The following is an 11,852-nucleotide window of genomic DNA, read 5'->3' on the forward strand; positions in this document are numbered from 1 at the left end:
AACCTACATTTTGAGTCGGTAATGGTCCGATGTCATCCGTAAGAGCGGAAGTCGGAAGTAGAACCTTTAGACCTCAAACCTCTTTATTTCCAGTCCAGAAGTAAACATATTTCCCTTGATGTTATATAATGAAAAGTTCGTTCATTCTATATGAGCACGCTACAAGACTGGTTTTAATCAATCCTACAAAATCAAAACAAGGATTCAATTTTTATCCTATTTGTCACAAAAAAGTTGATAACGATGAGTCTGAGAACATAAACAAAACTTCTGAAAATTCTGCACAGAAAGAGATGAAGGGTGAGGTATCACGTTTCCTGCCTCTCGCATCTGGCACATGCATCTACATAAACTCCTTGATCAATCGAGTTGGCAGCTTCTTCAGCCACAGAAAAGGATAATTTTTTCTCCTTTTAGCGAGGCTCGGACAGCATCAACCGAACGAACACCGCTACAGGTAGCACAATATAGATTGATGTCATCATGAATGCTAGTATTATACAGTATCCGTATTATTAGATGCCACCATCGATGCATCGTCACCGTACATCTAGCGTGTATCGTAAACTTAGCACACCGTCATCGACTTTAAAGTTGCAATATGGATCAAAATTGTCGATTTTTTTTCGTAAAACTAAAGCAAATAGACCATACTACGTTGAAGTACTCTTCTTAGCTAAGCCTCTTACCAATCCCGACACACAAATACGTTTATTTTGATACGTTGCGGCCGCCTAGAAAAGCTGTTTTGTAAACAAACTTTCAAAACAAAAACATTGGCGTTTTCTGCTGTGCACATGACAAGTACAACCAAGAGTGATGACGTCGCACTGGAGTGCACGTTGGAGGGGCAATGTTGTTACGCTGACAGAACTTGACATACATAATGATAATTCATTGTAAACTTTTCGTTTGCCTAACTTTGATAGCATCACAATGTTTCAGAAATATAAGTATATTGATATGATAAAGTACAGCTCTACAAAAGATCGTGTGATTGATTTTTCACACACATGTATGTTGCTGAGCCGTGTGCACCTACTTTGTACGTTCGATCGATCGAGCGTCCAGACCACGTACACCGATCTGGTTGTGTTCACCGCGTGCCTGACAGCGTTTCCGCAATCCTCTCCCCGTTGCATGTTGTTATAATTTTCATGTTAAAAGGCGTGGTATCTGCGTGCTATATTTATTTGAAAGTTTGCCCACTTCAGTATCATCCACCACAGCAGAAGTTCGGCAACTGTCTTGCCCCTCAGTCTGGTCTTGCATGGCCAGCCATGTCAGCGCGTCGATCGACGCGTCGTAAATGAGACTATGCCATGACATGTATAAATGACTGCCGTTTTTCTTTGTTTCCGAAAAAGCATATTTGACCTGAAGGATATAGATTATCAATGAATGCTAACAGATCTAAGTTATTTCCTTGCGGGGGACTATGGCCCGGTTCACATTACAAATCGTAGGGTCCGCACGGCCATGGTGTTGGTAGGTCGGTGTTGCCCGAGGAAACACCGCTGGCTAGCGAAGTTGATCATCACACACAGTGGCGACGTTGGTGTTTTCGAGAGAAACTGTAGACAGAGTCTGCCTCCTCGTCGTGGTGCAGTAGTCGCGTGTCACTCATTTTCTGGTTCCATCTTTCGATCTGACCAAACAATGTTTATTTTGCCGACATTTTTGGCCAATTTCTTCCATTTTTGCAAGGCAGCATCAGTCAGCAGGGCGCGGGCAGAGACCTGACCGCTTGCCCAGCTAGGCATGTTGACACGATGTTGCAATTTCATAAACCGTTACCATGCATCAAATACGCATGCGTACATATTCAAATAGTAAAATGACGTTTCAAATTCTGTGCTTACTCTCGCAAACAGTACGTACCAAAACAGCAATTTATTCGGTAATTAAATCAATTTACTCAAATTACAGTCATCCCCGTGTTCCTGTTAATGGTCGAATCTGCAAATGAAATTGTTGTGGATTTTTCCATAAAGTTAAATCTTCGAAATATGAGGGTCAATTCTGATCCATATTGCAACTTTAACCATTGATGCAAAAAATAGTCTATTTTAACGACTATCAAAAGTATCACTATACCGATGAATTGTTACATGCCAAAGTACGCCGTCTTTCAGGTATTTGACATTATTTTCTGTCCACGGCCAGTTGAGGTCGTGGCCGTAAAGTGTTAAATTTTTCCGACATTTTCTCAACAATCGGTCATGAGGTTACGGTTTCAAGCTTTGAATCTGACTTTTTTCTCGGTAATTTTTCTCAACGATGGGTCGTGAGGTTGTGGCTTTAAAGTGTTGAATTTAGCCCGACCTTTTCTCAATGACCAGCCATGAGGTTATGGCTTTCAGGCTTTGATTTATTTTCAGGTAATTTTTCTCAACGACCGATCGTGAGGTCGTGCCTGTAAGTGTAAAGTGTTGAATTTTTGCCAACATTTGTCTACACGACCGGTCGCGAGGTTGTTGCTTTCAGGTTTTCGACTTTTTTCAGTAATTTCTCTCAATGGCCGGTCACTAGGGAGCTCCTTTATCGTTTAGTTATAAATAATAAGTTGTTTACCTTCCTGTTTATTTACGAATTCATGAATATTTTAAGCGTCCACTAGTTTTACGGACGACATCATGACACTGTGTCAGTGATTTTCAACCCTTTCCTTATTTTAATGCGTGTGGGATGGCTGTCCGCTGATACCGACAGCGGATTAGCAAGTTGGCAATGTTTTCGGAGCAATTACAGTGGCGTATACACAAGTTGGAGAGGAGATTAGGACTTGTCGGTAATATATAAAGCAGTCAGACGGTGTGGAGTCGAAATATGTATTTGAAATAGCACCGTCAAAATTAATAAATTTACTTGTAGTAATAAAGAAAGCAGTCAGATGGGTTGGACTTGAACTTTATTTGTAATATCACAGTCAAAATTAATAAAATAAATTAAGGTAAACCGTTGCACTAAAAACTCCCTCCCCACCCCAGGGACTGATTTCTTTCCCTATGCTATCGTTTAGCATGCCAAATGTACTAGTTCACCAAGGGGGCGCACTGTATACTTAACTTCCATAGCAAACAACATGATGATATTAGTTTTCTCAAATTTGTCATTTTATTGAACTTATCGTTATCATATCGGAAGTTATACAAAGTTAGCAAACACATTTAAGTTGGTTATATTGTTTTAACGTATTCCTGTTTGGTACCTTTAACAATTCTGATTATTTGAGAACAACTTCATTGCTCAGAGCAAGGGTAACAAAAATTCTTTGATTCATGTTTACACTTCAATTTATCAATTCCTGTGTTTCAAAGATCTAAACCCTATCTGATAACTATAATGGACGATGAAGTAGTTATATTAACGTAGAGATTACGTGCATAGCTTTGGTCATTGGAACCAGTGAGTCCCATTGTAAATCCATGGATATATATCGTGTTGTATTCTTACATTGTCTAAGCGCTATACGACGAAGTGTGGATTTGTGTAAGGAGTGTGAAATTTAAATTGGAAACAAACTCAACTCAAACAACTCAACGTTTGTCAGATTATGTGCTCACAAGCACTCTGACCCGATAGTGATACCGCATATTATAAGGGAAAAATTGATTTTGATTTTGAGTAATATTGATTTCATCTGAACACACATTATGATATTCCCTGCGTAGGTTAAATGTTTAAACCTAAGATTTTTTTGGAATTATCAAGTTTATCTGAGTTGAGAACTGACTTGGTCTGAACAGGCGAATCCAAGACAGATATCACTGTGACGGATAGTTCATAAACGACGCCAAAAGTTGTAAAGGATAAACTTTTTTTTTTTGTTTGTTTTGTTTTTTGGGTTTTTTTGTATTTTTTTACTGAAGTACGGTAGATGCGCCTCGAGGACCGGGATATTTTCACCCAATTAATTTTGGTAAAATTTAAAGAAAAACTATTTTCCAAAACCGTACTCCGCGATGTCGGTCGTTTTGCATCTAACATTCAATCGTAAGTATTTGGTAATTTCACTCTCAAGGCCGAGTTACGAGAGACAACTCGACAAGCATACGACGAGCAATACATTAGGCAAGCGAAGTTGCTTGCTGCGTTGCCTTGTTTGTATGACATCTTCGTGTTGCCCGCGGGCGGAAGTCAGGCGACGTCGCTTGCAAAACCAATACATCGATTTTTAACGGGGCGAGTCGCCGGTCGCTTGGACGAGTTGCCTCGTGTACAAACATAGTCAAGTCGCCCGATGAAACTTTTAATGACTTTTTAGGCCCAGAACTTTGACTCTGATTGTGTTATCTGTCGTAGGTGTTGTACATGTAGCGATAAATGTTTATTGTAACTTCTTAAATATTAGATCAATTGCTGAATGGGAATTTATGCAAATGAACCACCAAACGTCTCCGTTGTCCTCATGTATGGAATTATATTTCATGGCATCTAAAACATCACTACGGTCTGGGTGACAGAAGCAGATGTGCATCAGCCGGACGAATAACACAGTGTCAACGCAAACAACTGTGACAGATGTTTGTTTTCATCAAGTCATTTTCGACGAACGGGAAAAGTGCTAATAGATAATAGATAATAGTAGAAGTGGAATGTAATCTTATGTAGTACATCTTACAGTTAAGAAGTACAACGTAGTGTTATTCAGTGCAATGTAACATATATAGTGCTGTGAAATGCTCAATTTTTCAGAAAATAAAGATGTCAAATTTTCGGAACTTTTCTACGGACAAAGATGCCTTTGTAAGTAAATCTTCGAAATATTCGACAATGTTATACCCCCTTGTTTAAAGAAATGGAAGTACAGGAAACTACTTAGGAGGAAACCATATCTCGGTTATTCCAATTTTGACGATATGATCATCTTATTTTTCACAGACACATTTTCAAAAGAGTTATTCCAATTTTTCATATGACGGACCTAGAAAAACGCAAATACCATTTTTGAGAAAATAAGAATACACATTTGTTAAGATTTCCTTAAAGAGCGCTCGAATGATTGCAGTTTTACTGTTTGAGGGCCGTACGCCATTACCAGCAATTGAAGGACCGGTGTAATGTTTTAGAGTCGGGATTGTACACCATTCACAATGGTTGATACTCTGTCCTGAGTTGTAAAATTATCCAGAAGAGAGGGACTTTATCACGTGACATTTACTGAATCTATACGATCGAAATCGTGAACTTTTATGAAATGTTGAGGCATTTTGCCTTTAAAACAGGTATATCTCACCCTTCACTTGCTTGAAGGCAATTTGCTTCGAAGATTCATCATGGTTGTCGAAGTATGACTATCTCTACGTCTACTCAAACGCTCTTCCACTGCAGCATACCCATCGAATAACAAATCGGAAATAGTTCGTTTTTGATGTTGTTCTAGGCAAAATCTTTAATTCCGACAAAAACCAGTGTTTAAAATATCTCGTAACAAAGTTAGCTTCCAGCGTATGAGCTCTAAAGACATTGGAATGGCTGCTTGTCTTCTCGTAGTATTTGGTTGGAAAAACGCACCTCGGGTCAGTTTGTTTAATGAACATGAAATAGATGTTCAACTATGCAAAGTATCCCATATTCTTTTCTCAATATTAGTTGAGTTCGATTTTTGTCAAGAATCATTTTTTTCCCCCGAAAGCCGTTCATTTACACGTGCAGTTGTTGAAAATACTTGGAGCCGTTGCCTGTGTCTTAAGCAACAAGGACAAGTATAATCTTAGAAATTTCATTTGACAGACTTTTCAAAAGGAACTAGTCACTTTGATTACATCAGTACTGCGTAATTTTTTATATTTTAATGTTATCATATAATATTATAAATGTCTTAAAAATGTGTGAAGAACATGAACATTTGCTTGTTTTATTGACAAAAATGATACCTTTGTTTTATATAGATCGCAATAAAAATCTTGAAATATCAAGCGATTGCATTTTAAAGGCATAGATCATCTTTGTGTGACTTATTTTGTAGTCTCAAATCCAAATTGGTTGTGATCTCTAGAATGTTCAAGCGTCAGATCCCCGTGCATATTGCTATGAGGAAAGTGGCATTTATATTGTAGCCTTAAATGTCAGTGAGTATAGTTGCCTTCATTTGAATATCAAAGTCTCTGATCTCATAGAATATGCCGTACGTAATTGCTTGAATGAGAAACCCAGAGATCTAAATGCATGTATTCGTTTGTTTGTTCCAGGCTGATATCGGTTGGTGTAGAAGCATGGATGGTCAAGCATCTAACCGTACAAAGTGGACTTTAATCGATTACACGTTCAAGCATAGTCTCCATGCATATACTCGTTTGGATGTTCTAGCCTCAGGGGGTCATTGAGTGGCCTGTAAATAGTTGAATGTTAATACCTCCATGCACTTACCCGTCTGTATGATCGAGACAGTAACCTCAAGGTATAGATATTCGAGTCTTTAAAGCCTTTGACACCATAGAGTGAACTGTAATTGCTTGTTTTAATTAAAATTGTCACAAATCTCCAAACACCTTTCAATCCGAACACGTGTGCGGAGACGTGAACGTTCAACTCTTTGACATCACAGAGTGAAGTGTATTTACTTGTATGTCAAAACCGCGTGTCTCCGTACATGCATTCCCTTGAATGTTCAAGCTAACTTACAGAGTGGACAGACTTTAATATCAAAGCCACACATGCATTCACTTGAATGTTCAAAGCCAAATGACAGCATGGACTGTACTTGAATGTCAACCCACATATCCCAATACATGCATTTGCTTGAATGAACAAGACAACTCACAGAGTGGACGGACTTGAATGTCAAAGCCACATATCTCAATCCATGTATTCGATCAAATATTCAAGTCAGTCATCCCAACGTGTGTTGGAATTTAATATTAAGGACTCTAACCTCGTACAGCGAAATATAGCTGCTTAAGCTTCATTTCACAAATCTAAATGTGTGCAAATGCTTTGACGCAACATAACAAATGATCAATATGTGCACGTGAAATGCAACGTCTGTTTAAAATTTCAGCGAAAACAATGAAAAGACCTAATTTCATCGGAAAATTTCAAACTTAAATGGAAACAGTTAACCAAGGTGCTTCAAGACGAACAAACACATCTTCAAATACAGTTGAGGCAAAGACATTTCCTGTACTTGATCACTTAATCCTTCTAGTGACAACAGATGACCGCAACGCTATATCACTGCTGCCTCGCCGAATAGTATCAATCATGCCATCACGATTGTCAAACATTTTAGAAAGAAAACAAATCCGTAGCTTTTCTATCTGTTCTCAGCAAAACAATATTTTTTGCACAAGTCTTCTATTCACTGAGACGCATTAGCGTTACGATTTTCATTAATATCAAAATTTAAAACAATAACTTCAATCAGTGACATTAATTATGCGGCCAGCCATCACCCTTAAATCAAAGAATAACAGTTGAAATATGGGCAATTGTTTTTTTTTTTTCATTAGTTGGCTTGACCACCACATTATTACCGGACAACATTTTGATCCCGAATGGTCTTCCTTATCAATGTATTTTAAAATTTAGAGTAGTATGTTCAGCGCTGGATCTTCAACATTATTTTTAAACGTTAAATAAAAATAGAAATTACGAAGCGTTTAAAACGCAACATATATTATACGACTAGTTTTCAATCGGGTTCGAACCCACAACATACGGCATCAGTCGCCTAGCGGAGAGGCCACAGAGAGAACGCTCGGCTAGATCTCCACTCTCAAAAAAGGTCTTGATGTTCTTCCGCATCGGCTTGCAAAATTTTAAGTCAAGTATAATCGCGCCATGTCAATAACAAATTTAAAAGAGACATTACAAAATTAGTATCACAAGATTCCAACTAAGGGGCCTCTCATTTTTCATGGAATGGCGGTTGATTGAAATCAGTAGGGGTAATTAGTTATCGTCGTTTGGGGGTCGGATATTACAAAACACGGTTTTTGGAGAAGTATTTGCATAATATTTAGTTCACCAAGGCAATTACAAAAAGCATTGAAGTAGTCGTATACACAACCATGAAGCAATGTAGTTTGAAAAGATATACATTGATACAAGTATCGTGGGTTTCTATATGAATAATACTGAGAGATAGCCTATACATCAGTGGCAGTTTAGAGTTTTCTATGAAAGGAAATACAAAAGTGAAACAAACAAGAACAAAGGGTATATACAATTCTGATTATCATAGCTTTGCCTACGATTTATTGTTTAATTCTGACGAGTTACTTTGAATGTATAGTTCATTCATGTCAACTGTGTATAGGTAGAATCCTTTTCCCATTGTACGTAGATTGTTGATGACATTGATGATAGTGAAAGCCATGTTGTATGTCTGTGACGTTTTAGACATTTCAATCAATGTTATTTCCATACCAATTGTATGTACAATATGACTCCTCTTAAAACTGTCCGCGAGCAAAATCTTCATCCATAATAGGGTAGTAAAACTTGATTTTCCCTATTTCGTCCTTGTAAAACTGTAAATTTTCCAAGTTAAATTACGTTGAGCTAAATTCTAATATCCAATTTCGATTTGCACACCAACTTTGCAAAACTAGAGGCTTCATCATTCACGTTGCTATTCGCATTTAGTAAAACCGACAAAAATTTAGCATTTCACCCATTTCATAATTCCTATTCGATCTTATCGATTAAACATATCGATGACTGATAAAGATCCCACATTGAACCTGTTATTCTCAATTAAGAAACACAGTGCTAAGGAAACACATTCAAGGTCGACATTTGGTCCAGTTTTAATGTAAATGGTTATGTAGAAAGTGAAATAATGAACTTTGCCCACAATTTGATTTTCATTGTTTGATTTCAGGTGAAGAAATGGTTGGCCGAATAATGTCACAGATTAAAGGGATATAGTCGTCAGAACTGCACCTGTGCAAGTTTCTTGTTTATAAACAATATATTTCGTGCACGATATCAAGATGCACCTTATCATCATAGCTGCAATATTTAAATTATACGATGATAGATTATGACAGACATGTTTTAACTGTCATCAATCACCATTGTGCCTTGGATACATTGTTGCCATGAGTCGTATGGGTCCCAAACGACCTTTGAGCGCAGTTCCGACGACTTTATCCCTTTAACTACGATTATCAGGTGAACTGTTTCTAGCTTGGCCACTGCTTTAAGGTTTTGTGGAGAGCACCTTAAAAGTTTCCGCTTGTAAAGTGTACTTTTGCTATCTTGTATTGTATAGTAATATTGTTAGTGTGTTAGAGTGCGGAGGATGCTCCACTTTATTTCCCATTAACAACCTTGAAATAAATTGATTCAGAATTTTACAAGGCTACGAATCATTGTGCTCGCTATCCATGAGTTGTTATCCAGGAAAATGAAAAAAGAGTGTGTCTCACAACAATGGTGTTGATAATCTCTTGGTGTCAAATTTAGTCATGTGTCCCAATTTCAATTAATCATTATTTACAATACATTACCGCTTTTTCTACACTTCAGCTGTAACAACGTAACGTTTAATCGTCGCATAGCTTTTGTTTTTGTTCTTGGGTCTGAGCAACACATGAACATTAGACTTTCTTGTGGTTATTAATTTACTCCGAATTAATGGTCAGATGCTCTGGACATCGAACTATCATCCAACCTGCACCAGTGTCGTATAAGATAAAATCCAATCAAAATGCGTTAATCAGTCCCAATACGAGTGGAATGCTCGGTGACACACCGAAAATGTGTTAGGTCAATTGTATACGGCTAGTTTTCAATCGGTTCAATAGTATAAATCATGCCTATTTCAATTCACCTAGGTTGACGTCAATTCAGAATAAAAAAGGCCATAATCAGAACAGTTGACCTCCCCATGATGAATGTGTTTTAGTCAGACTTCAGTGACTACGGTAGAATAGTAAATCAGTTTTGTGTTATGTTCTTTTAAAAGTTGGACAAGTCTGCTGTCGATGTTTCATTCATTGTTTGAATATAAACGAAATCCGTTTATGGATAGTATAAATTCAGAGACGGATACAATCTAGTAGATTCTTTGATTTATTTTACACTAGCTTATATTTTCTAAATCCCTTATTGTCGCGAAAATTTTGCTGTGTAACTCAAATCGGACGTTTTCATTTTTTCCCGATTCCCAAACAAGTCACAATCAAACAACCAGACTTACATATATTGTTTTGTTCCTAACATACCCCTTTTCTGATCCAAAAGTAAGTTTCGGTATTTCTGACACGGCTTTTCTTCATATTACACATTGTAACTTGCTCAGCGATATGTCGACAAATCCACCACTTTTGATATAGAGATGGTTTTCCTTATAACTATCCGTACATATATAACATTTCCTCTTTATTTCCTAATCGCAATGTAACTGCTGGCGCAAAAAAAAATTTCGAAGTTTTTCCGTGGGACAAAATGGATTTTAAGTTTATTGCATACGTTGTATCACAAATTCCACTTGTTTTGTGATTGTGATTGGAATGTCGGACTTTTGAGTTTTTAACGCTTTTACTCTAGTGTATGTCATAGCACTATGGCAAAAATAATTATATTTTGACATGACTGGTAGCGCCATATCTGACAGTGGAACGTATCGAAGTCTCCCATACATCAAATTCCGATATTTATATGCAATACTTCATCAAAGTCATACTTTTACACATAAAAATATTTTCCCCATTTTTTGTCTCAAAAATTACAAAACGTCATATAGTCATGTCGGCTAATTACCCTACGGCCAATCAAACATTGAATACACAATTGCGTTCAAATATGTACACGTCAGGCCTTTGGATACTCGCATGTGATAAATGAGGTGATGAAAAATGAAAACACATTTACACAATTCGTTTGATATGTTTTACATTCTTATTTGATTTTCTTCTTAATTGACATGACAGCACAACAACCCGACGCGACTCGCCATGAGGTACATGACATTAGCACTTTAACAACATGTTAGTAATGAGAGGGAACAGTATAAATAAGTTCTAACATCATTTCAATCCAAAATATGTCACGAAATACGCTACTGGAATAAAAAAGGTTTGATGTTTTGATAAATTTCTTATATTCATTTTATGTTTTATTTTTCGATTTTCAAAAGTTCTTAACATGTTTTAATTACACGTCGTAAGTTAAAGTTAGAGTTTTTACAAGGACGGTGTTGCTCTGTCCTCAAAGTTTTACAAATCACTTGCGACGTGTTGTGGTTTTTGTTTCAGTAATTTGCGATTTTACACAGGCATAGCTCACACAAAGCATCATGAAATTTGCACTTTAATAGGTCAAGTGCACTCTCGTTCCTATAGTTGGACTCTTGCACGGTCGCCCAAACTCAGTCTATTGAAATTCACTTCGAACATCTCCGAACCGAGATATCTCGGTAGGGGTAGGAGCTATGCATCCTATGAGATAAATTGTGTTGTCTTGAGACAAAAACACGACAAGTGTTACTTAAAGGGTTATTTAAACATGGTTTTCGTAATCTTTAATATGATATATGAAAACCATGACGTTTTTCTTCAATCAGTTACATCATACTAGTGCATAACACAGATTTTTGAATGGGGTTTCTGACGGCGGCCCAAGACAATCTTTCTATTTACTCTCAGGTCTCCACAGTAGAAAATAAACTATTCAGCTTCACTCATCTGGTTGACTGGAGTTAAATCAATATCCGCTCGAGTATTTTTATTTTTTATTTGTTTATGACAGTTCATAGAAATTTTTGTTTGTAACAAAAATATCACGCAAGGGTTTTTTTCTTTCGGAGGAAGTTTATGCTGGTTGCTACAATTACCTTGGGCTCATAACTTCCGACAGTCCGAATTTGACTGAGGCGAACAGTAACCAGCGCTAAAAAT

The sequence above is a fragment of the Ptychodera flava genome, unplaced genomic scaffold (genome assembly GCF_041260155.1).
Source record: "Ptychodera flava strain L36383 unplaced genomic scaffold, AS_Pfla_20210202 Scaffold_36__1_contigs__length_1797346_pilon, whole genome shotgun sequence".
In the NCBI taxonomy this organism is placed as follows: Eukaryota; Metazoa; Hemichordata; class Enteropneusta; family Ptychoderidae; genus Ptychodera; species Ptychodera flava.